The sequence below is a fragment of the Symphalangus syndactylus genome, chromosome 20 (assembly GCF_028878055.3).
Source record: "Symphalangus syndactylus isolate Jambi chromosome 20, NHGRI_mSymSyn1-v2.1_pri, whole genome shotgun sequence".
Taxonomy (NCBI): Eukaryota; Metazoa; Chordata; class Mammalia; order Primates; family Hylobatidae; genus Symphalangus; species Symphalangus syndactylus.
Window position 1 is genome coordinate 30,018,408 of NC_072442.2, and position 22,530 is coordinate 30,040,937.

Here is a 22,530-nt window from a genome sequence, read left to right on the forward strand (position 1 = left end):
TCTGGGGAGGTGGGTGTTATTACTATCCCCACGTGGAGATGAAACACAGAGCGATAAAGTAACTGTCCAGGGTGGGAGGTGAACCCAGGCAACGTTACTCCACTGTCCAAACCTGAGCCTTGAGTGCCACAGTGGCCTTTGTCACTGCAGCTCCTCAGGGCGCCAAAGTGCTCTCTGGAGCTCAACAGCATGCCCCAAGCAGCTGCTCAGAGGAACAGGGCTGAAGCCACCTCCAGCACAGCACACATCTCAGCAGCCCCACAGGAAGGGTTCTCCTCCAACACTCGCCCACAGAACACAGGGGCCAGATACGCCATGACGGATCTGAGTCTGGGACTAGGCAGAAAATGGACTCAGGTATTCACTACACCCCCTCCAGAGACCTGCAACATGTGACCAGGGCCACCCCCTCAGCTTACTGTCAGGGGAAAAGGTTTGCTAGGCAGCCCCTCCAAAGGCGTGGCCTCCCTGTCACCTGCACCTTCTGTAACCCTGGGCCTGTGAGGCAGAAGGGGGCCGCCCCGCAGTGCCAAGGCCATGACCCAGCAGGCAGGACTCTGCACCTTTGTGCACAGCCTCCTCGAGGCTCAACATCTTGAGCTTTCTTCCTGAAAAAGGAAGCCGTTTCTCAACATATTGCTACACACGGAGACTGAGAAACACAAACCGAGAGGCAAATAGGGCACTGGCCCCAAGGGAGGAGAATGAAGCGGGGAAGGGCTGGTATGGGCCAGTCTGCCTGAGGTAACCAGCCAAAGGGACAAGGGAACGCCCAGCACAAACTTGTCCATCCCGACATTGTTTACAAGAGGGACACAGTGCAAACAACCCACAGACCCAACAATAGAAGCACAGCTAAGGAGGTGACGGTAAAACCACTTACTAAACTATGACAGAGCCACTGAGCAGGCTTACAAAAACATAGGAAGCTTTTTGTGTTATTTTACTGAGCGACAGGCAGGACAAAAAAACCTACATGATGGATGGCAAGAACTACGTAAGCAAAACCTCGCACACAAAGTCTTTGCCTGGAAAACACAACCGAGAGAAAACACAGCAGAAATGTCATCTATGAATGGGCTGATCTGAGTGGGAAGGCTATAGGTAATCATTTTCTTCCTTCTACTTTTCTGTTTTCCAAATGTTCTCTAATTACTGTGTACTGATTTTATAAGGCTATGAATGGTAATAATACATTTTAAAATGTCACAAGAGGAAAAGGGAGGGTGCTGGTGCTTCTCTTCTAGCAAAGGGAGAAAGGCCCAGGAACCCACGGTGGACGTGCTATTTGGAGCAGATCCCTGCTCAGGCCGCCATGCCCAGCCTCACCACTAAGGTGGCTTTCCTGGTTACTCCATCTGCCCTGCTGGTTCTTTTTTTTTCTTTTGAGACAGGGTCTCACTCTGTTACTTAGGCTGGAGTGTGGTGGTGTAATCACAGCTCAGTGTAGCCTCGACCTCCCAGGCTCAAACGATCCTCCCACCTCAGCCTCCTGAGTACCCAGGACCACTGCCACACACAACTACACCCAAATAATTTTTGTATTTTTGGTACAGACGGGGTTTCACCATGTTGCCCAGGCTGGTCTCAAACTCCTGGGCTCCAGCAATCCACCCACATCAGCCACCCAAAGTGCTAGGACTGCACTCAGCCCCTGCTGGGTCTTTAGATGGAGCAAAACCTCATTGATTCCAAAGGGAAAGATGCGGAAAGGAAGAGAGCAGTTTCACAAGGTGGCATTAAACTCATTTTGCTGACGGGTGTGGGGTGGGTTGGTTGGTTTGTTAAGAACAGTGTGTGTCCATCTATCCATCCATTCAAGAGTATCGAGTACCCACTAGTTACCCAGTATGGTGCCAAGGCCCTGCAAACCATACAGAAATGAATGACCCATCTCCTACCCTAAAGACCTCAGATTCAAGTGGGGGCCAAAGATATCAAGTTACAATGCAAAAGTGTCTTTGACAAGGGTTTTCAGATACACATAGGCTGTGAGAATTCAGATACGAAAATTAAAGCTTCCAGCTTCTGAGAAAAGATGGGTGTCAGGAAAGAGTTCATGGAAAAGATGAGCTTTGAATTGGGTCTTGAAGAATGACTGGAGCTGCACAAAGAAGTCAGTTAAACAGGCCAAGGAAATACACATGTTTATCTCAAAGGAAAGTTACCTCTGCTGGCAACCATAACAAACCTCCCACCTTAATAATAAGCAAGGAAATACAAAATGGAAACACATGGGCAGATGTTTGGCAACACTGGCAGAGGGACTCCCCAGTGTGGCTGTGGCAGGAGCATGGCAGGAGCGTGGAGCGGCATCGCCCCCCTGGAGGGCAGCAGAGAAACAGGATGATGCAACAGAAGCCTCACCAGGCGGCCCTCACCCCTTGAGCCAGACTCCACTTCTAGGAATTTATCCTAAACGAACAATTAAGTGTAAGCATAAGCCTATTCACGGAAGTGTAACTTAAAATAGCCAAACATGGGGAAGTAGGTAACTACATTCTGGTGTGTCAATCACAGAAAACTATGAGGCAACATTTTTTTTTTAAGTCCCTTTTAACAGTGTACTTAATGATATGAGGCAATGTCCATAATCTTCTAGAAAGTTAACAGCTCAAGATAAGAAAACTACATTTGCAGTATCATCTTCACATATCTTTTTTATTTTAAGGCATTAATTTTATTTTTTCAACTTTGAGGTCAATTTCTATTTTTATAGCAAAATTAACATCTCAAAATGTAAACACTAGAAAGTTTTATTTTTTACTTTTTTGTATCGCCAAAGAACAGGTGTCATTTTTATAATCATAAAATGTTACCCAAATTGAAAGAATAATAAATGGAGTTTTTTTTTCCAATAGATTTTTGGGGAACAAGTGGTGTAAGTTTTGTTTTGGGATTTTTGTGGTTTTTTTTCCAGTAGAGACAGGGTCTCTTGTCACCCAGGGTGAAGTGCAGTGGCGTGACCATAGCTCACTGCAGCCTCGCACTCCCAGGCTCAAGCAATCCTCCCACCTCAGCCTCCTGAGTAGCTGGGGTTACAGGTGAATACCACTACACCCAGCTAACTTTATTTATTTTTTAATTTTTGTAGAGGCAGAGTCTCACCATCTTGCCCAGGCTGGTCTCAAACTCCTGGGCTCAAGAGATCCTCCTTTCTCAGCCTCCCAAAGCACTGGGATTACAGACGTGAACCACTGTGCCTGGCCCATAAATGGAGTTTCAATAGGAAGATAAGAGGGCATCCTCGGCTTAAAAAAACAGCAGGAGCCAGAAGTGAAGAAGTATAGGTCTCTCCTGGGAAGGAGAAAGAACTGAACATCATGGTTAGACAGAGCTGGGCTCACATACTGGATCCACTCTTTTCTAGCGGTGTGACCTTTAACAAATTACTGACCCATTCCTGAGCTTCAGTTTCTTCCAAAGACTAAATCTGTTAAAGACTAAATGTGTTAACTTGGCCAGGCACAGTGGTTCATGCCCGTAATCCCAGCACTTTGGGAGGTTGAGGTGGGCAGATCACCTGAGCTCAGGACTTTGAGACCAGCCTGGCCAACATGGTGACACCCTCTCTCTACTAAAAATACAAAAATTAGCCGGGCATGGTGGCATGCACCTGTAATCCCAGCTACTCCGGAGGCTCTAAGGAACAAGAATCGCTTGAACCCCAGTAGGCAGAGGTCGCAATGAGCCGTGATGGCGCCACTGCACTCCAGCCTCGGCAACGGAGTGAGACTCCATCTCAAAAATAATAAAAAACAAAATAAGTGCATTAACTTACACAGAATACCTACTCGATACACTAATTAGGTCACAGCCCTTTCTGCTGACCAATAAAACAAATTCCATCCTGGATGACCCACAAGAGGTAGGGATGTTCATTTATGAGACACATAATCAATGTAATAACAGCATTTGGGGAGAGCAAAGAAGTACTACATTAAAGACATTGTACAAAGCCTCCCAATTTCAGAAATATTAAACTATGAAATATATCCTAAAATCAAGAAACTATGAAAATTTATGTCTTCTAAAGATACTGCTGACCAGGATAAAACATCTGGTGAAAGCCCAAGATATTACTGTTTTTCTCATGATTCTTATACAGTCTGATTTGTGCCCCAAACAAGAAGTCAGGCTGGGCATGGCTCACGCCTGTAATCCCAGCACTTTGCGAGGCCAAGGTGGGTGGATCACTTGAGGTCGGGAGTTCAAGGCCAGCCTGGCCAACATGGTGAAATCCCATCTCTACTAAAAATACAAAAATTAGCCAGGTGTGGTGGCTGGCGCCTGTAGTCCCAGCTACTCGGGAGGCTGAGGCAGGAGAATCGCTTTAACCCAGGAGGTGGAGGTTGCAGTGGGCCAAGATCACGCCATCGGACTCTAGCGTAGGTGACAGAGCAAGACTCTGTCTCAAAAAAGAAAAAAAAAAAGGGGGGGGGGTGCGCCACTGCAGTGTCTCCTTTTGTCATTCAGGCTGGAGTGCAGTGGTGCAAACATGGCTCACTGTAGCCTTGACCTCTTGGGCTCAAGCAGTCCTCCTACCTCAGCCTCCCAAGTAGCTGGGATTACAGGATAGCTAGCGGCCAGGAGAAATATAGTGGAAAATGCAAAACGATGAAATTATAAAACCTGCCAAATACTTCTCAGAACTAGAAAAGAGCATCCTGCTGGTTTTAGTAGAAAAGTATAAATATGTGCTGGAATGTAAGAAAAGTGATGTGCGAACTATTGCCCTTAAGCAATCAATGTACCTGCAGGCGCCAACCCATGAATGCAACTCTCAGCCGAGCTGTCCCTGCTGGATTTCAAACAGCTGAAGAAGTGCTGGGAGAACATCAAGGCTCAGACTAAAACAATTATGGCCCATGAAAGGAGAGAGAAGGTGAAAGGGAGCATCAGTCCCCTCCTGAGTACCCACGTCCTAGGGAAGGAGACCACCAGCATGCTGCTGGAGCAGCTCTACTTCCTGCAGAGCACTCCCTCCACCCCTCCCCCCGGAGGAGAAGCCCAAATACCACTCTGACGCCACGGCCCAAGAATCATTTGCTGTTTCAAATAGAGAACTGTGCGATGATGAGAAAGAGTTCATACGTTTTCCAACACGTGAGAGGACCTCTCAACCTGAACCCTCGTGTTCAGCTGTCAGAATAACAGCCAATAAAAACTACAGGAGCAAAATCTCTCAGGAAGCTGCTTTAAAAAAGATGCATGAGGACTGAACACGATCAACGAATGTCCATCTTACAACTGCAACTGATACAAATGAATGAGGTGCATTGTGGCCAAAATCCAGCAGACAGAGCGAGAGTGTGAGATGGCAGAAGGGGAACACAGGATAAAAACGAAGTTCTCAATAAAGAGAAGATGTATCGGGAAAGAAAACTACAAACTTTTACCAAGGAATGGCTTGTTTCCTCATTTAACTGGCCCTTTCCCAATTCACCCTAAGACTTTGGGGGTGGCTCTCTTGTAATTAATTGTGTTGGCAAAAAATGTCTGGAACATGGACTTGCGGTCAGTAACCTGTAACCGAGCGACAACGAGGAAAATTCCAGTGGTAGTAGTCACTTATTTAAGAATTCCTTCAGTGAAACAGCTGCACCCTTTGTACCCCTCAAGTGGCAAAGAAGCTGTTACAGTCTTCTGAAAATTATCACTATGACTGCTATAATTCTGAATGTAATGTCTCTTAATTAGAATTCATACAAGAACCATGAGAAAGAAACAGAGAGAGAGAGAAAGAAAGGGAAAGGAAGAAAGAAAGAAAGAAAGAAAGAAAGAAAGAAAGAAAGAAAGAAAGAAAGAAAGAAAGAAAAAGAGAAAAAGAAAAAAAAGAAAGAAAGTTGCAGTTACCGAACAGATCTGGATGCCATAGGGGCAAGGCCCCACCTTCCATGCAAACTGTTCCAAATTGGAAAGGGCTGTTTTCATTCTCCCTATAGCACACCTACATTTCTCCAGTTTGATGTTAGGGAGAAGATTTACGCAAATATCTAGCAAGGGCAAATCTTGCTAGACTACCCGGGGTGTCCTTGGCCCCAACTACCTCATCCTCTTTCGGATGAAGGCACCAGCAACACCAAGGTCAGCTGCCTTAAGATTAAGCAGCTGCAACCTGGAAAAGCTTAAGGTTTAGAGAGAACCTTTGGAAACCTTTGGAACCTTTGGGAAAAAATGCAAACTCAGTGACCAAACTGTAAGGGGTGGAGAGCTGTATCCTCTCCTAAATGCCAGGCTTTGGGAAACTCAAGATAAGCCTTCAGAGGAGACCCAGAAGGCTCAGCTCATTCCAGTACTACATATAATCAGCATCTAATCCTTACCATGGTTCTTTGCCATGTGTCAGGCCCTGTTCCAAGCACATTACATGCGGTAACTCATTTATCCTCTCCAACGAAACTGATGCGCAGAGGCAACTTGCCCAAAGCCAGAGCCAGAACCAACCCATGCAGTGCCTTTGTGCAAGGTGAAACAGTGCATCCCATCCTCTGCATAGACACAGCACAGACCCACAAAAGGCATATTCCTGGCAATAGGGGCAGTCTGGATTTCAGGAACCCTTCACCCCCTTGTGCAGTGTACAACCTGCTTGACTGTACACAGCCCTGTCCAAGTTCACACAGTAAGTAAGAGGTGGAGCTAGAATCTAAACCCAGGCCACCTGGCTCCCAGGTCTGCTACCAAGTAACAAGCAGGCACACTTTCATATTAAATAAGTGGCCTGCAAAAAAAAAAAAAAAAAAAAAAAAAAAAAATAAGTGGCCTGCAAATTAATGCAACTCAAAATATACAGAAGCACTGATGTGGGTGACTGAGAGCACAATTCTGTGTGTCTAGAATGATCACATTTTCAGTAACGAGACAATGCTCTGACATTTACTACTTCATGGGCATAAGATTTTTTCTTTCTTACCATTTCTAATGGGAATATTTCTAAAATGTGCCCCACCCTTTTCCACCTTACAGCATAACGTAATATAACCCTGCTTGAACTCCACACTACCACTGCCACTCCAGGAACCCAGAGCCCCCTCCCTGCCTTTTCCTGCCGCTCTGTCTGCAGCCTTCTAATCCTGGGTAATCTCTTTTTCTCTGCTCCTGTAATTGCTACTGGAGAAAACTCAATGTGCAGGTGGGTTGGGGACATCCAAAGTTTTAGGTTTTGACCTACTTCCTCTGGCTTAGCAGCTCTTTGACTTGATCCTATCTAATTCCTTGCTCTTCCCCAATTCCTGGGGCAGCATCTCACCAGTTTCATGCTCTACAAGCCCCTTTGCAGAGATACTGGAGGCCACCGGCCTGTACTTGCTGGATTTGCCTATCCTCACCTCCCATCATTACCTCCCTCCTTGGGAAGGGGATGGCTGTCCTTCAGCCTCCAAACCTGCATTCAAATCTTTCTGGCCTTAATAAATACTTTCTCTTCAGCTCCCCCTTTTCTCTCTTATTCCCTTCAAGTTCAAAGATCTTGACACATTTCCTCAGCTGTTCAATATTACTCTTCCATTGATCTTAGTCTCTCGACTCCACCAAACCTGCTCTTGCAGAAGCCCCCAGAGTCCGTGTTCTCACTCCCACCCTCATCCTGCTTGACCTCACTGGGGCATCTGGCCAGGTGGTCTCTCCTCCCAGACATGCCCACCTCTAGCTTCCCAGTTCTCCTACTTTTCTGACAACTCAGGAGCCTCCTTCCCAGGACTCCCACAATCACCTACATGCTGATGCCTCCCAATTTAGAAAACTCTGAACCCCACTCCTCTCATAAGCTCCAGCCCCAATCTAACCCCCAAATGGATGGCCGGCCTGCATGGGCCAGAGGTACCCAAACTCATTATCTCATCTTTCATCATCTAGTGGTGGCCTCCCACTTTCTACTCTCCTTTCTTCCTAACAGAATGCTGAGGTTTTAGCTGGCTCATTTCCATCCTCCCTTGCAGGCTGTGTGACTAATACCTGGCCAATGACACATAAATGGAAGTGCCACATGGCAATTTCAAAAGGAATATATACATGACACATCCTTCTTCAGTTCATTCATCCTGCTCCCTGGAAAGCTGCATGTGAAAGCTGGAGCTCCAGCAGCCATCTAGGAACATAAGGACAAGGAATGGCAGAAGGGTGAGCTGGAAGGTTCCTGAGTTCCTAATGACTTTGTGGACCCACCACACCGACATTGGGTTACCTATATCCAGACTTCTTTTATGTGTGAGAAAAATTAACTTGCTTGAGTTACTGTTATTTGAACTCCATTTTATCTAATATCCCCTCCAAATTGGTCATGTCTTGCAAGACAAGGAACTTGGTCAATAACATCAACGTTCACTATCTGGAAGCCCCAGCTGTTTATTTGCCAACTTTCCCCATTAGACTGCGAGCAACTTGATGGCAGCAACATGTGTCAGATGGAATTGGTGAAAACTACTACACTGTGTAAACCATCATTTATTGATATATTTCCTGGCTAATAGGCTTTTAGTTTCCTTCTAGTTTTTCATCATCACCAAAAATGCTACAATATACATCTATTTCTCCTTGAGCACTTGCATGCTAGTTTTTCCAGTACAGACAGTAGAAGTAAAATTTTTGGCTATAGGGTATGTGTATCCCTAACTTCACCACATCTAGTCAAGTTCTCCTGAGAGTAGTTGTACCAATTTACACTCCCCAGGGCCCTGTGTGAGAGAGGAGGCCCCTCCCCATGCTATATTTCTAAACTGCCAGTTTCTACCTAACATGATGGTAGCAGGATCCTTTTTTTCTTTCTTAGTACCCCGAACTAGCTACAGCAGAAACACAGGAATCCCCTGAGCTACTCACCCCAGAATGTTGCCTGGCTGCTGCCTGAGGACAGGCCACCCTGCAAAAAGCAACCTAGCTGGGCAGCCAGCATTCAGAGCGGTGCACCCATTGCTCACTAACTATGGTGTCTCCTCTTGCAAGACAGAGACTTTCCCTCACTGCAAACTTGCTGGGGGGTTGGTGGATTAGTCCTCTGCATTCACCACCCCTCAAATTATTTCATATCTGGCCTACACACTCAAGCCCTCTCCAATACCAACCAGAAAAGGACAATGTGAAGGTGTTTGTCCCACCACAAAGCCCTCTCACTTTTCCCTGGAGCTCTTGGGCAGGCTGCTGAAAAGAACACCTCATCTCTGCTGAAAAGAACATCTCATCTCTGGTGGAAAGAAACACCTCATCTCTGGTGGAAAGAAACACCTCATCTCTGGTGGAAAGAAACACCTCATCTCTGGTGTAAAGAAACACCTCATCTCTGCTGGAAAGAAACACCTCATCTCTGCTGGAAAGAAACACCTCATCTCTGCTGGAAAGAAACACCTCATCTCTGCTGGAAAGAAACACCTCATCTCTGCTGGAAAGAAACACCTCATCTCTGCTGGAAAGAAACACCTCATCTCTGCTGGAAAGAAACACCTCATCTCTGCTGGAAAGAAACACCTCATCTCTGCTGGAAAGAAACACCTCATCTCTGCTGGAAAGAAACACCTCATCTCTGCTGGAAAGAAACACCTCATCTCTGCTGGAAAGAAACACCTCATCTCTGCTGGAAAGAAACACCTCATCTCTGCTGGAAAGAAACACCTCATCTCTGCTGGAAAGAAACACCTCATCTCTGCTGGAAAGAAACACCTCATCTCTGGTGGAAAGAAACACCTCATCTCTGGTGGAAAGAAACACCTCATCTCTGGTGGAAAGAAACACCTCATCTCTGGTGGAAAGAAACACCTCATCTCTGGTGGAAAGAAACACCTCATCTCTGGTGGAAAGAAACACCTCATCTCTGCTCGAAAGAAACACCTCATCTCTGCTGGAAAGAAACACCTCATCTCTGGTGGAAAGAAACACCTCATCTCTGGTGGAAAGAAACACCTCATCTCTGGTGGAAAGAAACACCTCATCTCTGGTGGAAAGAAACACCTCATCTCTGCTGGAAAGAAACACCTCATCTCTGGTGGAAAGAAACACCTCATCTCTGCTGGAAAGAAACACCTCATCTCTGGTGGAAAGAAACACCTCATCTCTGGTGGAAAGAAACACCTCATCTCTGCTGGAAAGAACACCTCAACTCTGCTGGAAAGAACACCTCATCTCTGGTGGTGGCTCATGGGCATCTCCTGATAAAAGAAAATCCCAGGCAGAGAGAGGGGCCAAGTTGTTTATTTCTAAACACAAGCCAGATTCCAGCTGTGACATGTATACTGGATCTGCTCACTGCAAAAGCGAGCTGGGCGGGAGGGCCACGGGGAGCGGGGCGGAAGCTGTGTGGAGGATCGCGTGGTTGTTTAGTTTTAGGTAAGCCAGTATTCCTAGGATCGAGTTCATAGCCCCTTCTCAGTCCTGTTTTTCCTGACTCTGCCTGCCTATGGATTTTTCATGTGAACTTGCCCCAAGTGCAAAGGGTAGTTGCCTTGACCCACTTAACCCAGGGGCTCAGAGAGACGCTCCACCAGGCTCAAGGCTCGGGGTCTGGTATCCACCTTTCCACTCCATAACAGTTATTGAAAGCTTGCTCTGGCCAGGCACCAGTGTATAAGAATGGCTGTAACAAAAACCCAGCCATTACCCAGAACCGACCCTCTGAGAACTCATGGCCTAGAAAATAAATACTTGTGATGTCATGTGAAAAGATGTGATGGCAAATATGTGCAAGAGAAAGGAAAGAACAAAGAAAGTAAACCTAAGCCTGGTCTCCCTAGCAGCAGGGGTGATGAGCAGACATTTTTATCATCAACATCATAATTCCAACTGCCTGCCTTTCCCATAGCCATGAGAGTGTAGATTAACAGGGCAACAGGCAGTGCTTTGGGAGCTCAGATGTCAGGAGACCTGGTTCTAACCCACCTGCCTCCATCAGAGTAGCCTTTGCAGGCCTTTGCAGTCGTGGTGGCTCACACTTGCAATCCCCACACTTTGAGAGCCTGAGGCAGGTGGATCACTTGAGCCTAGGGAGTTTGAGACCAGCCTGGGCAACATAGTGAGACCCCATCTCTACAAAAAAATTCAAAAACTAGCCAGGTGTGGTGGCTCATGTCTATGATCCTAGCTACTCAAGAGGCTGAGGCAAGAGGCTTGCCTGAGCCCAGGAAGTCGGGGCTCCAGTGAGCTACTGAACTGCAACTTGGGCAATGGAGCTAGACCCTGTTTCAAAAAAAAAAAAAGAAAAGGAATGGCCTTTGTCAACTCACTGCCCTCATGGGTAGACTGACGGGTGGAACAAGCAACTCCTGAGCAGTCCTTTCAGCTCGGGTATCCTAACCAGGGGCTTCCCACCCTCCCTGTGTATCAGAATCACTTGGAGCGGGTATACATACAGAGATGCCTGGGCCAATTCCCACCCCAGAGGTACTAAGTCAGCTGGCCCAGGGCTGTGCTCCTGATATGGATGTGTTTTAAAAGCACCCATGATTCAAACAGGAGGATGGGGTTCAGAACCACGGTGCTGAACAAACTTCCTGTCGGTGACAGCCACCAGTGCTTGAGGACTGGGCTCCCATTCCACAGACTGCCCAAGGCAGGAAGCGAACCGAAGGCCAAACAGCCCATAGTGCCTGCTGTCTGCTCACAGGGATACAATGATTTCAGGAAGATTCCAGTTAGGCCAATTGGCAAACAGGGACTCACACGTCTCCCGCCCCCTCCAGCTACCTGCTCTCAGCCCCTTTTGGCCACGGGGAGAAATGGGTAAGGGGGAAGGCAGCACCCCTCCCATCCACTGGCAGGGGGCCGCCCCACCCCCGGGAAAAGGAGGCCAGTGAGAGTTGGAGGCAGCGGGGCCTGGGAAACCTGGGCGGGCACAGCCTGGCCTCCCTGCCTGTGAGTCACCACTGAGAGGCCTCGTCCGGACAAAGGGGCAGAAGAACAAAGCTCCACTGTGCCCGTTCTGCACGGAAAAGCCAGCAGAGACAAGGAGACTTCAGGGCTGGTGGCACGATTAGCATTTTATTTATTTATTTAATTTTCGTTTTATCTAATAAATGCCTTAGGGGACACAGCACTTATTATGCGCACCAAGCAGAGTTTCTGAGCCCTTTCTAAAGATTAAGCTTTAGAAGATTAAGCTTTCCAGAGTTAAAGTCCAGGGAGGGGAAAAAACTAATTCTCTCCCTCCACAGGCACATAAATTTACCTATTGCATTTGCTACTGTCTGGCCTATAACATACAGAAACCACTTGGATCTAGGAATGTGTCCCAGGGTGTGACTTAAATCCCTTTGGTGCCCTTTATAGAAGGCCATCTTCTGCAGGAATGGAAATTTTCTCATGGCAAGGTGGAAAGAATTTGGAAGTTAAACTCCATTTGCTACATGAACTTGGACAAGTTTCAGAAACTCTCCGAAACTCATTTTGGTGTCTGTCAAATGGGAACAGTGTAGCCTATTTCAGAGGTGTTATGGAGTGAAATGAAATAATTCGGTATAAAGGGTGCAGCAAAGGGCCTGACATCAGCTACAGGTTTATTCCTTTCTCCCATCTGCAAAGCACCACCTCTGCCATTTACAGAGACTCTGCTGCACCGAGTACCCATGGTCTAACAGCAGCCCTGCCAGGTTCAGTGTTACTACCCCCACTCCCGGCTGGGGAAACAGTTTTACTATCCCCACTCCCAGCTGGGGAAACAGTTTTACTATCCCCACTCCCAGCTGGGGAAACAGTTTTACTATCCCCACTCCCAGCTGGCTGGATGAAGAGCTCCTCCCGAATCTCACAGCTCTCAGGTGGTGGGGCCCACACTCAAAGCCTGTGCCATGGACTTTCCTGTGCTCTTAGACTCTAGGTCCCTCACCACAACCTGTCCCAGTTTGGAGCTTAAATCATCACACAGCTCAGTAGAGCTTCTTGCTTTTTGTTTGGTTTTAACAGTGGCAGAAATCCCCCACAAATCTGGCAGCTCTAAACACTCACATTGCAGGCCCCACAAGCAAGCATCCAAGGCTGGGCTGTGCAGAGAACAGGGACAGCTGGGGTCCCAGGACTGACAGAGTGGCACTGACTGACCAACACCACTCAGGCTGCCCATTCTTGGCATCAAACGCACCATGGCCAGGTCAGAGAAGAAGCTATGCCGACATGATAGAATCACCAAATGCCTGGGGTTGAAGGGGCCTCCTTTCCTCAGCTGTAACACGGGTGTGGGGAGGAGTATTGCTGAACTAAACAATCCTGGAGGGATTTCCTGTCCTCCCACCCCTGGGAGCCCTAAGGGAGCAGTTGATTCAACCTCCATGTGGCCCCACACTTGAGCCACAGGGCAGGCCCTGACCTGCAACTGGCGAGTGGGTGCCCAAGACAATTTTAACAAAACAAAAACCTCATTTCTGAGGCCTCAGAATTCCTTTCTGCAGGGAACCACAGCCACGGCTTCCAGGCGCTGACCACCACAAGCCATTATTTAGGGCAGCCTCTGTTCAGGTATTACTCCTCCCACTGTCACCACTACCCACCAGCGGCCTCAGAAGGCCCAGAAGTGAGTTCCGCAGCCCAGGGTATGGTGAGAGGAACCAGGGCTTCAGGATCAAGCAAGCCTGCAGCAAGCGCAGCCCTGCCACTCTTCTAGACAATGTGACCCTAGACACATCACCCAACACCTGAGCGGTCACTTTCTCACAGCTACTGTGCTATGCAGGGCTAATGATGCACACATCCTACTCCAGGACCCAGCCAGTGCAGGCCACAACAAATGCCAGTTCCCTGGAGGGCTCCTTCCCTGTCTTTTTCCCACCACAGTACAATGGAGGGATATGGAACATTTCCAGCACTATGAAGGCTATGCCTTTGGTGGAGAGGGAGGAGGGTCTAGGGAGTGTCCATCACTTATCCTCTCCTTTGAGCATCGCAGCCTTAAGCTTTCCCGACTCCTGCCAACACAGTTCTTGCCCCTACCTCCACTTTCCCACAGAACTTGTCAGCACAGAACATCAATTATCAACATAGATGTCCACCGCCCCAGATTGCAGGAGCCTGGCAAGGTCAGGCTCTGAGCTTCCCTGCACAGTGCCTTGTAGAGAGGGGGCACTCAGATGATGGATGGGCACTGGGTGGGCAGGCAGACAGCAAACACCAGAGTTAACAGAAACCACTTCTATGCTTTTCCGGGGGAGAGCTACACTTTCCAAAAGGACGGAAAGAAAACTATAGGATGCTTTCGAAATACATACCTTCTGCCTTTTTCTTTCACTTTAAGAATATTAAGGTTCATGCCAAATTTCACAAGTGCAGCTACTCCACCCAGTATTAAATGGATTGAGAAATGAAAAGGTGTAGCTATTGCTTCATTGCTGCTAAGCTAATCCATCCAAGCTGTTTCACACCTCTGGGGCCTTGTTTACAGGCTGTCTCCACCTAGAATGCCCTGCTCCCTACAAAGCCTTTGCCAGCTCCCCCCTTGCCAACCCCCTCCTTCAGACTCCTTTTGGGGACAGGATAGATTTCAATGAGAGCATCTCTAACAGCCTACCGCATGAATTGGTTTTTTAAGTCTTCACTCACTGAGACAGATGCTGTTTGAAACTAGAAGGTCTTCTTATTTATTTCTGTATCAAGAGCATCTGGCCTCATGTGGTGGCATACAGCAGGTCCTCAATAATGACCAAATGAATAAATAGCTTGAATCGTGTTACTGCTTTAGCTTACAATCATTCTTCTTCCATTCTTGCCTGTTATCTGAAATCATCCCAGGTCCCCAAATCTTCCACTTACAATCCAAGCTTACAAACCCCCACGATTACATAACATAGGGACCCAACTGCAATGCACTCCATCCCTCAGTTAGAAAAAAGCAAGTCTTACAATACAGAAGTGGGCCAAGGGTGGATTCTCTGAGCTCACCCAGGAAAACCAATCTATCTTTAATCCTCAGTGGTCTCTTCCAACTCCAGGTTGAAATCCATTTGATGAAATGCTATACAGGAGCGGTATTCACTAACACTCGTAGTTTATCGTCCAATGAAAATGAAAGAATTATTATTGGCTAGGCGCAGTGGCCCAAGCCTGTAATCCCAGCATTTTGGGAGGCCAAGGTGGGCGGATTGCTTGAGCTCAGCATCAGGAGTTTGAGACCAGCCTGGGCACCATGGCAAAACCCCATCTCTACTAAAAGTATAAAATTAGCCAGGCATGATGGTGTGCACTTGAGCCCAGGGGGTGGATGTTGCAGTGAGCCGAGATCACGCCATTGCACTCCAGCCTGGGCCATAGAGTGAGTGAGACTCTGGCTCAAAAAAAAAAGAAAGAAAAAGAAAAAGACTTATTAAAGACCTGGAATCAATAGAAACGAGTGTCTGGGTTAAGATAAGGGGTTGTGGAGCCCAGCGTTCCTATTATGTAGATGAAGTCTCATAGGTAGCCACCCTTAAAGGCAATAGATGGCAAATGTTTCCCATTCAGACCTTTAAAAGGTGCTAGGATCTCAGTTTATCTTTTCAGGATCAGAAAATTACCTAGAAAGGGAAGGGGATTCTCTACAGAACGTAAATTTCCCCCACAAGAGACAGCTTTGCAGGGCCATTTCAAAATATATCAAAGAAATCTATTTTAGAATAAAACACTTCTGTTTTTGTTTCTTTCTTTCAGGGCCTGCTATCTGTCATGTGATGTTATACTAGAGTCAGGTTGGAATTTGGTATCTCATTCCCACAAAGAGTCTCTTTTGTATTAAGATCTCTGTTTTAATGTTTAGACTGGTCATTCTGTCTCATGAAAATGTATAAAACCAAGCTGTAACCCAACCACCTTGGGCACATGCTCTCAGGACCTCCTGAAGCTATCATGGGTCATGGTCTTCACATTTGGCTCAGAATGTACCTCTTTAAATATTAAAAAAGAAAGAAAGAAAATAAAAAATGAAAGCAGGCTATAGAGCAAAAAGTACAGGATGATCCCAGCTTTGAAAAGTTCTCTCTATGTATACATTTTTAAGAGTGTTTCAATTTTCTTTTATGCTTTTCAAATTTTCCACAAGGAACATATATTACTCTTGTAATCAGATATGAAAATGATGGAAGAAAGGATGAAAGGGGGAGGAGGAGGAGGGGGAGGGAGACTGTACTCTGCACTACCACAGAAAGGGAGCGAGGACAAAGGCACATGAAGACATCTATTCCAACAATGGATCGATCTCTCTCATCAGGTAAATATGGCTCACAGTGGCCTCCGTCCAAACACCCTCCCAGGGTGGCCCAATCCCACAATGAACACACCCCATCTGTGATAATGATGATAATATTAATGATAATAGCTTTTTTGAGCATTTACTACATGCTAGGCACTATTCCATTTAACTCATCCTCATTTCTTACAATGACCATAAGGCAATCATTGCGACTGCTCTTGCACAGATGAGAAAACAGACAGAGATCAGGTAACTAGCCCAACGTCACACAACTACCTTTTCTCGATATTCTCCTTTGGCAACTTCCTGGATGTGATAGATCTCTTAATTAGATAAAACCAGGTTTTCTAGAGGTTGTACTTATAAAATTGGGAGCTACATTCACAAAGACAGATGAGGTAAGGAGGAAGCTATGTTGAATGGTGATGAGAAAATTAGCATTAAGTCAGCCACGGAGAGCCAATTGTTAAATATTGCCTTGACTGGAGATTTCAAACTCCTTCCCTTAACAACAACAACAACAACAACAAAGGCAAGTTCTTTTATCTGATAGGCCAGGAGAGATCAGAGCTGATAAAACAGACTAAGCCCGCTCACGAAAGCCCTACCTAACCTAGAGGAGAGTCCACAGTTCCCCCAGAGCCTCCTTCCTCAATCCGCATTTCTACCATGCTGGGTTCTCTGCTTTCCGCCATCCATAGATTCTAGTAAAGCAGAACATTTTAAGGTGAAAAGAACCAGGTTTCCAGAGGTAAATGCACAGAGGCCACAACACCTGACAGCAATAATGGAATAAGTGGAAAAACAAAACAAAACAAAACAAAACTACGAAACAGACCCAAGATTTAAAAAGCATAATTTTCTAGGACCATTATATGAGAGGCAAAGTGGACGTTCAAACCACACCTCAGTAGAGCCTACTGAGACTCCCAGCCACACCGAAAAAGTCATTAAGTTGTTTAGAAGAAAATGTGTCTTCTCAAACTACAGTCATGCGGAGTGTAACGACAGAAATACATTCTGAGAAACATGTCCTTAGGTGATTTTGGCTTTGTGTGAACATCACAGTAATGAGTATGGTAGGTGACTGTAATACATTTGTAAGACAAATCTAAACATAACAGAACACAGAAAAGATACAGCAAAAATACAGTACTATAATCTTATGGGATTACTGTCATACACGTGGTCTGTTGTTGACAATGCGGCACACGAATGCAATTAAAATGATTAAAATAATTTTAGTGCTTACAGGAATGTTTCAGTTACTGAATATAAATTAGCTTTCTATGAAACAACTTGTTTCCTATCTATTTTATCCAGTGAATCATGGTAGTTGCTGTTAGCTGCCTTTCCACGTCCATCCTCCTTTTCCTTCCTTAACCTCGGGAATCCCTGATTTTGTTCAAATAACAATGTGCTCAGCTCCCAGCCACCCTGACAACCAGTGGTTGCCATGTGATCCCGTTCTAGCCAGTGAAATGTAAGGGAAAGCCTATTGCTTGGTACTTCCAGAAAGTTAGTTTTCCTCATTAAAATGGATAAGAGGCAGTTGACAAAAGCCACCTTCCTACCTGAAATGCAAATGTGAAGCCTGGAGATATAGCAGCCATCTTGGGAGCATGAGGCTTTGTGCTGAAGATGATAAAGCAAAAAGACAGGAGGCAGCAATGTGGAGCCGTAAGACTGTCAGCCTCTGGGCATTTTGTTTCATAAGAAAAATAGTCCCTTACTTCCAGTGTTACTTTTCTTTTTTTTTTGAGATGGAGTTTTGCTCCTGTTGCCCAGGTTGGAGTGCAATGGCGCAATCTCGCCTCACTGCAACCTCTGCCTCCTGAGTTCAAGGGATTCTCCTGCCTCAGCCTCCTGAGTAGCTGGGATTACAAGCGTATGCCACCATGCCCAGCTAGTTTTTTGTATTTTTAATAGAGACAGGGTTTCACCATGTTGGCCAGGCTGGTCTTGAACTCCTGACCTCAGGTGATCCACCTATCTCAGCCCCTCAAAGTGCTGGGATTACAGGCGTGAGCTACTGTCCTCAGCCTTACTTAATTTTCTGAAATATGTAGCCAAACAAACCCTAACTGGCACCTTAATATCAGGTTATAATTCCCCAGTGATAAATATGACTCCTAATATCTTACTGTTTTCCTCCAAGTAGCCTGCAAAGTATTTTCGTGTCTTTGGGGTGCCCCAATAAAACACAGGCTAACCGAGTGTTATTTACTGGGAGCTTGCCTAGCTGTTGCAAGTGGCAAATGGCCATTCATTGGTATTGTGTTTTTGCTAAGCTGACTTGCTTTTGCGACTTGGAATTTTGTTAGGAAACAAAAAGTGCTTTATGGCAAAGGCGTTAGCACCACAATGGGACCTTTCTGCTTTGATTATGAAAACACATTAAGAGCTTTGCTGCACCGCAAGCAGTGGCCCGGAGAGTCGGCTGAAGCCTCAGCCTTTCTGACCATTCTCCACTCAATATGCTGGAAGGGCACCAAACCCACTTGGGAGGAAACACTGCAGGCAGACACCAAAGATTAAAGGGGTTGGGCACTCAGGTCCACTCTGGAGGACCTGTGTGATGAGCAGGCTGTGCCCCAACACAGCCCTACACCCTTCTTCACCAGCCCCCGACACTGGCTACATCCAACTCCCATTTTCTGCATTGCAGGGGTTAAACGTAAGCAGCAAGCAAGCTTTACTGCTCTAATTCCTCACAACATCTGGAAAACGATGTGTCCCCAAGAGAAGCTCAGAGACAACCCAAGGGGTATAGACATAGGACAGTAAGCAAAGCTTCCCTGGGGTCCCAGCAGACACACACTTGCTAAGGTGAGCCACTCTCCCCATCGGCTTACAAGGTTAATACGAAGATGGGATGAGATGCAGTGATGCCGCCTCCAGGTACACCCAACACAAGTGTGTGCCTGCACATACACAATACAGGCTGACCAAGAGTCATGCCCAACAATGCTCACAGCAGCATTTTTTTTTTTTTTATAGAGAGGGAGTCTTGCTATGTTGCGCAGGCTGGTCTTGAACTCCTGGGCTCAGGTGATCCTCCTGCCTCAGACTCCCAAAGTGTCAGGATTACAGACATGAGCCACCGCATCTAGCCTGCAGCATTTTTTAGGAATATCCTCAAAATGTAAACAAATAAAATGTTCAACAGGAGAATGGATAGAAAAATTGTGCTAATCAGTCAATCGAATAACACACAGCAATGAAAATGCACAAATGACAGCTACATGCAACGAAAATGCACGGATTTCACAACAATGTTGCATGAAAGAAACCAGATACTAAAGAATATATACAGCATGATTATCCTTGTAGGAAGTTCCAAAAACAGGCACAACTAAATTACAGTGTTTAGGGATTCATATTTTGGGTAAATAATTATTTTAAGAAGCAGGGAGGCAACTACTACTAAAGTCAAGCTAATGTTGTGTGTGGCAGTAAGAGAAGAGGTTATGATCAGGGAGCCTCCGGGGGCGCTGGCAGGGTTCCTTTTCTTGGACAGTGGTTACAAGGGTGCTCACTTTGTGATAATTCACCAAGCTGTACATTTATGTTTTGTGTACTTTTCTGAGTCTATAATATTTTACAATATAAACAGAAAGTAAAAACGAAAAGGAATGATGTCTAGATCCAAACAAACCCAGCCTACCGTAGGTTCTCAATACATCTTTTTGTTTGTTTGGAGACGGAGTCTTGCTCTGTTGCCCAGGCTGGAGTGCAGTGGCATGATCTCAGCTCACTGCAACCTCTGCCTCCCAGGTTCAAGCGATTCTCTTGCCTCAGCCTCCCGAGTAGCTGGCATTACAAGCATATGCCACCACATCCAGCTAATTTTTGTATTTTTAGTAGAGACGGGGTTTCACAATGTTGGCCAGGCTGGTCTCAAACTCCTGTGACCTCAGGTAATCCACCTGCCTCGGCCTCCCAAAGTGCTGGGATTACAGGCGTAAGCCACTGCACCTGGCCATTCTCAATGCATCTTGATTGAGCCTGAATCCTATGCCACTTTATCACCTCTCCAGGATGCCTGGCATCCTCCTCTTCAGAGAAGAAACGCTCACATTTATGTTCCACTGGAAACTGGCAAGGGTACAGCAATTCATCCTTCCCTGGATGCTTCGAGTATATTCATCTCCATTTTCCAAGCCAAAATCATAAGCTCCTCTGAAGGAGGAAATGGCTTGGGATATACACATTTTCTCCACAGATTAGTGATGGAAACCTAACCTAGCTCAGAAAGCAACAAAGAAGTCACTACAGGGAGAAAGAGCAGGGAATTTTGCTGGGGTCATCAAAGCAAAGGCTAGAGACACATTAGGACCTTGATGAGGGGATAAGGGGTTCAGGATCTGGTCTACTCCAGCCCTGAAGAGTCAGCTCAAGCTAACTTAACATACACATGACTACTACCAATTGCACAAAGCCACTTGGGTTCTGCTATCCTAGAAAGTCCACATCAGTCAGCGTATTCTCCCTGGTGAGCAAGCTTACACTTAAGCAGATGTTTGTCGGGTGTGCTTATCCTAACACCAAAAACTAGTTTTAAGAATTGCCACATGTGTGGCAGGGAGCAAACAAACCTGGATGCTTGCAGCTCATCACAGCAACGGTCTCGCCGGTGAGACGGGATGCAGAGGAGCCTGACCCTGAGAGCCCTCTCACCTGGGCAACCCTGCTTGGGCACTGAAAAGGTTTGCCTCAGGAACCTCCATTTCCCAAGCTGACCAAGCTGCCTCTAAATCACACATTCTCCCTATGGAGATACCTCAACTGAGGAGCCACAGCCCAGCCCTGCCAGCCCAGAAGCATCCCACTCCCATCTCGCCCCAGGTCCTGCAGGAAACTTGGCCCAACGCTCCACAGGCCCCTCCTGAGTGGGGTCTAACTGCTCCAGAGAGCAGGCTGTTTTCCTGTCTTTCTCAGTTCCAGACTCCAAGTGACCAACGATGCTCCCCCTCCCTACCTTCTGGCACTGTTCAGTTTCTTCCCAGCCAAGTGCAGACAGCCCTCAATGCGCAGCAGCATGCACCCTCCGCACCCTCCACACCCTCCTGGCCTTCCCCTCGATGCCCAGCATGCACCCTCCACACTCTCCCAGCCTTCTACCTGCCCACACCGGTGAGCAAGTGCACCTCCAGAGCACTCAGACTGGAAGAAAGGTAAGAGGCTTCTGGCTCTGAGATGTCATGACAGTCCAGTCAGCTGCCTGCCAGTGTTCCAGCCCCAGCCAGCCATCCCCACATTTCTTGGCCTACCTCTTCACAGCCAAACAGGAGCAAGATGCACTAGAATCTCTAGCCAGGAAACTCCTCACCCTTCTCACTTTTTTCCTAAGGAAGAAGTAAACAGCGGAGGAAGTGGACAGAAGAGGTGTTTTTAGAGCTTCTAGATTGTTTTTCCAAGAGCTGTGTGCAGTGTGCACAGGCAGGCTCAACCCCACCTTCTGAGACTCTATCTTCTCAGATGGGGATAATAGCTTTCTCCCTGCTCTCAAGACAGTCGTGAGAATCAAGGAATGGGAAACATGCTACATGGCTCCTGGGTGGTACGGCGCTCCATACCGAGGTAACTCTGGCTCCGAAGTGTGCCTGGCAGGCAATGCGGGATGCTCACAGGAGGATCAAAGTGCATTTGCTGCAGAGAACTGAGCCAGGAAATGGTTATCTGTACACTTTTAAAAGACATTAGATAAGCATTCTTGGTAGCCTTCTGCCAAGCACATCATACCTCCAACCTATGCGTTTGGAAAAATGAACCAGCAAGCGAGCATCTGCTCTGAACAGATGGCACTGCAGCCTCACTCAAATCCTCTCAAATGCCCTGTTTTACAGACGACGGCACTGAGGCTTGGGGAGGTTAAGTTACCTAAATTACCTTACGCTAAGGCCACTCAGCTCTTCGGTGTTAGGACTTGGATTTCTCTCTAGCTCCCACACTCTTTCCAATTTCATCATGTCTAAAAACCATCCATTAAACTACACAAAATGACCACTCATGCTGGTACCGCATGCTTTATTGGCAACCAAGCCATTTTACGTCCACTCACTCGGTCCTTATAACTCTTCAGCGAATAAGTTTTATCACCACCAACACTCCCCTTTTAGAGATGAGGAAAACTGAGGCTCATTGAGGTGAAGTGATGTGCCAGAGGTCACTGGGACAACCATGGTCCGGAAGAGCCCTGGTGGGGCAGCCCTGCCACCTTCCCAGGCTCATCAGGGATGGTTTTTCCAGAGTCTTGGTTCTGCCACAACTCACGGCCCTCAGAAGAAAGGATCAGAAGTCCATGGAAAAAAGGAAAACCAGAAAGGTTCTCTCCAGGCAAGGTGCAGCAAGCTTCAAGGCAGTGGCCCAGGTGAACTTGTGTGAAGAGAGAGATT

At 46.8% G+C, this 22,530-nt stretch overlaps 1 protein-coding gene and 1 pseudogene across 3 annotated transcripts in view; one reads left to right on the plus strand and one right to left on the minus strand.

Moving 5' to 3' along the window:
* The window catches only part of KSR1 (kinase suppressor of ras 1), a 170,693-nt gene that overhangs the window by 94,702 nt on the left and 53,461 nt on the right, over nucleotides 1-22,530 (minus strand). The gene's annotated exons all lie outside the window — the stretch shown is intronic.
* On the plus strand, nucleotides 4,602-5,527 carry LOC129470208 (myb/SANT-like DNA-binding domain-containing protein 3; annotated as a pseudogene).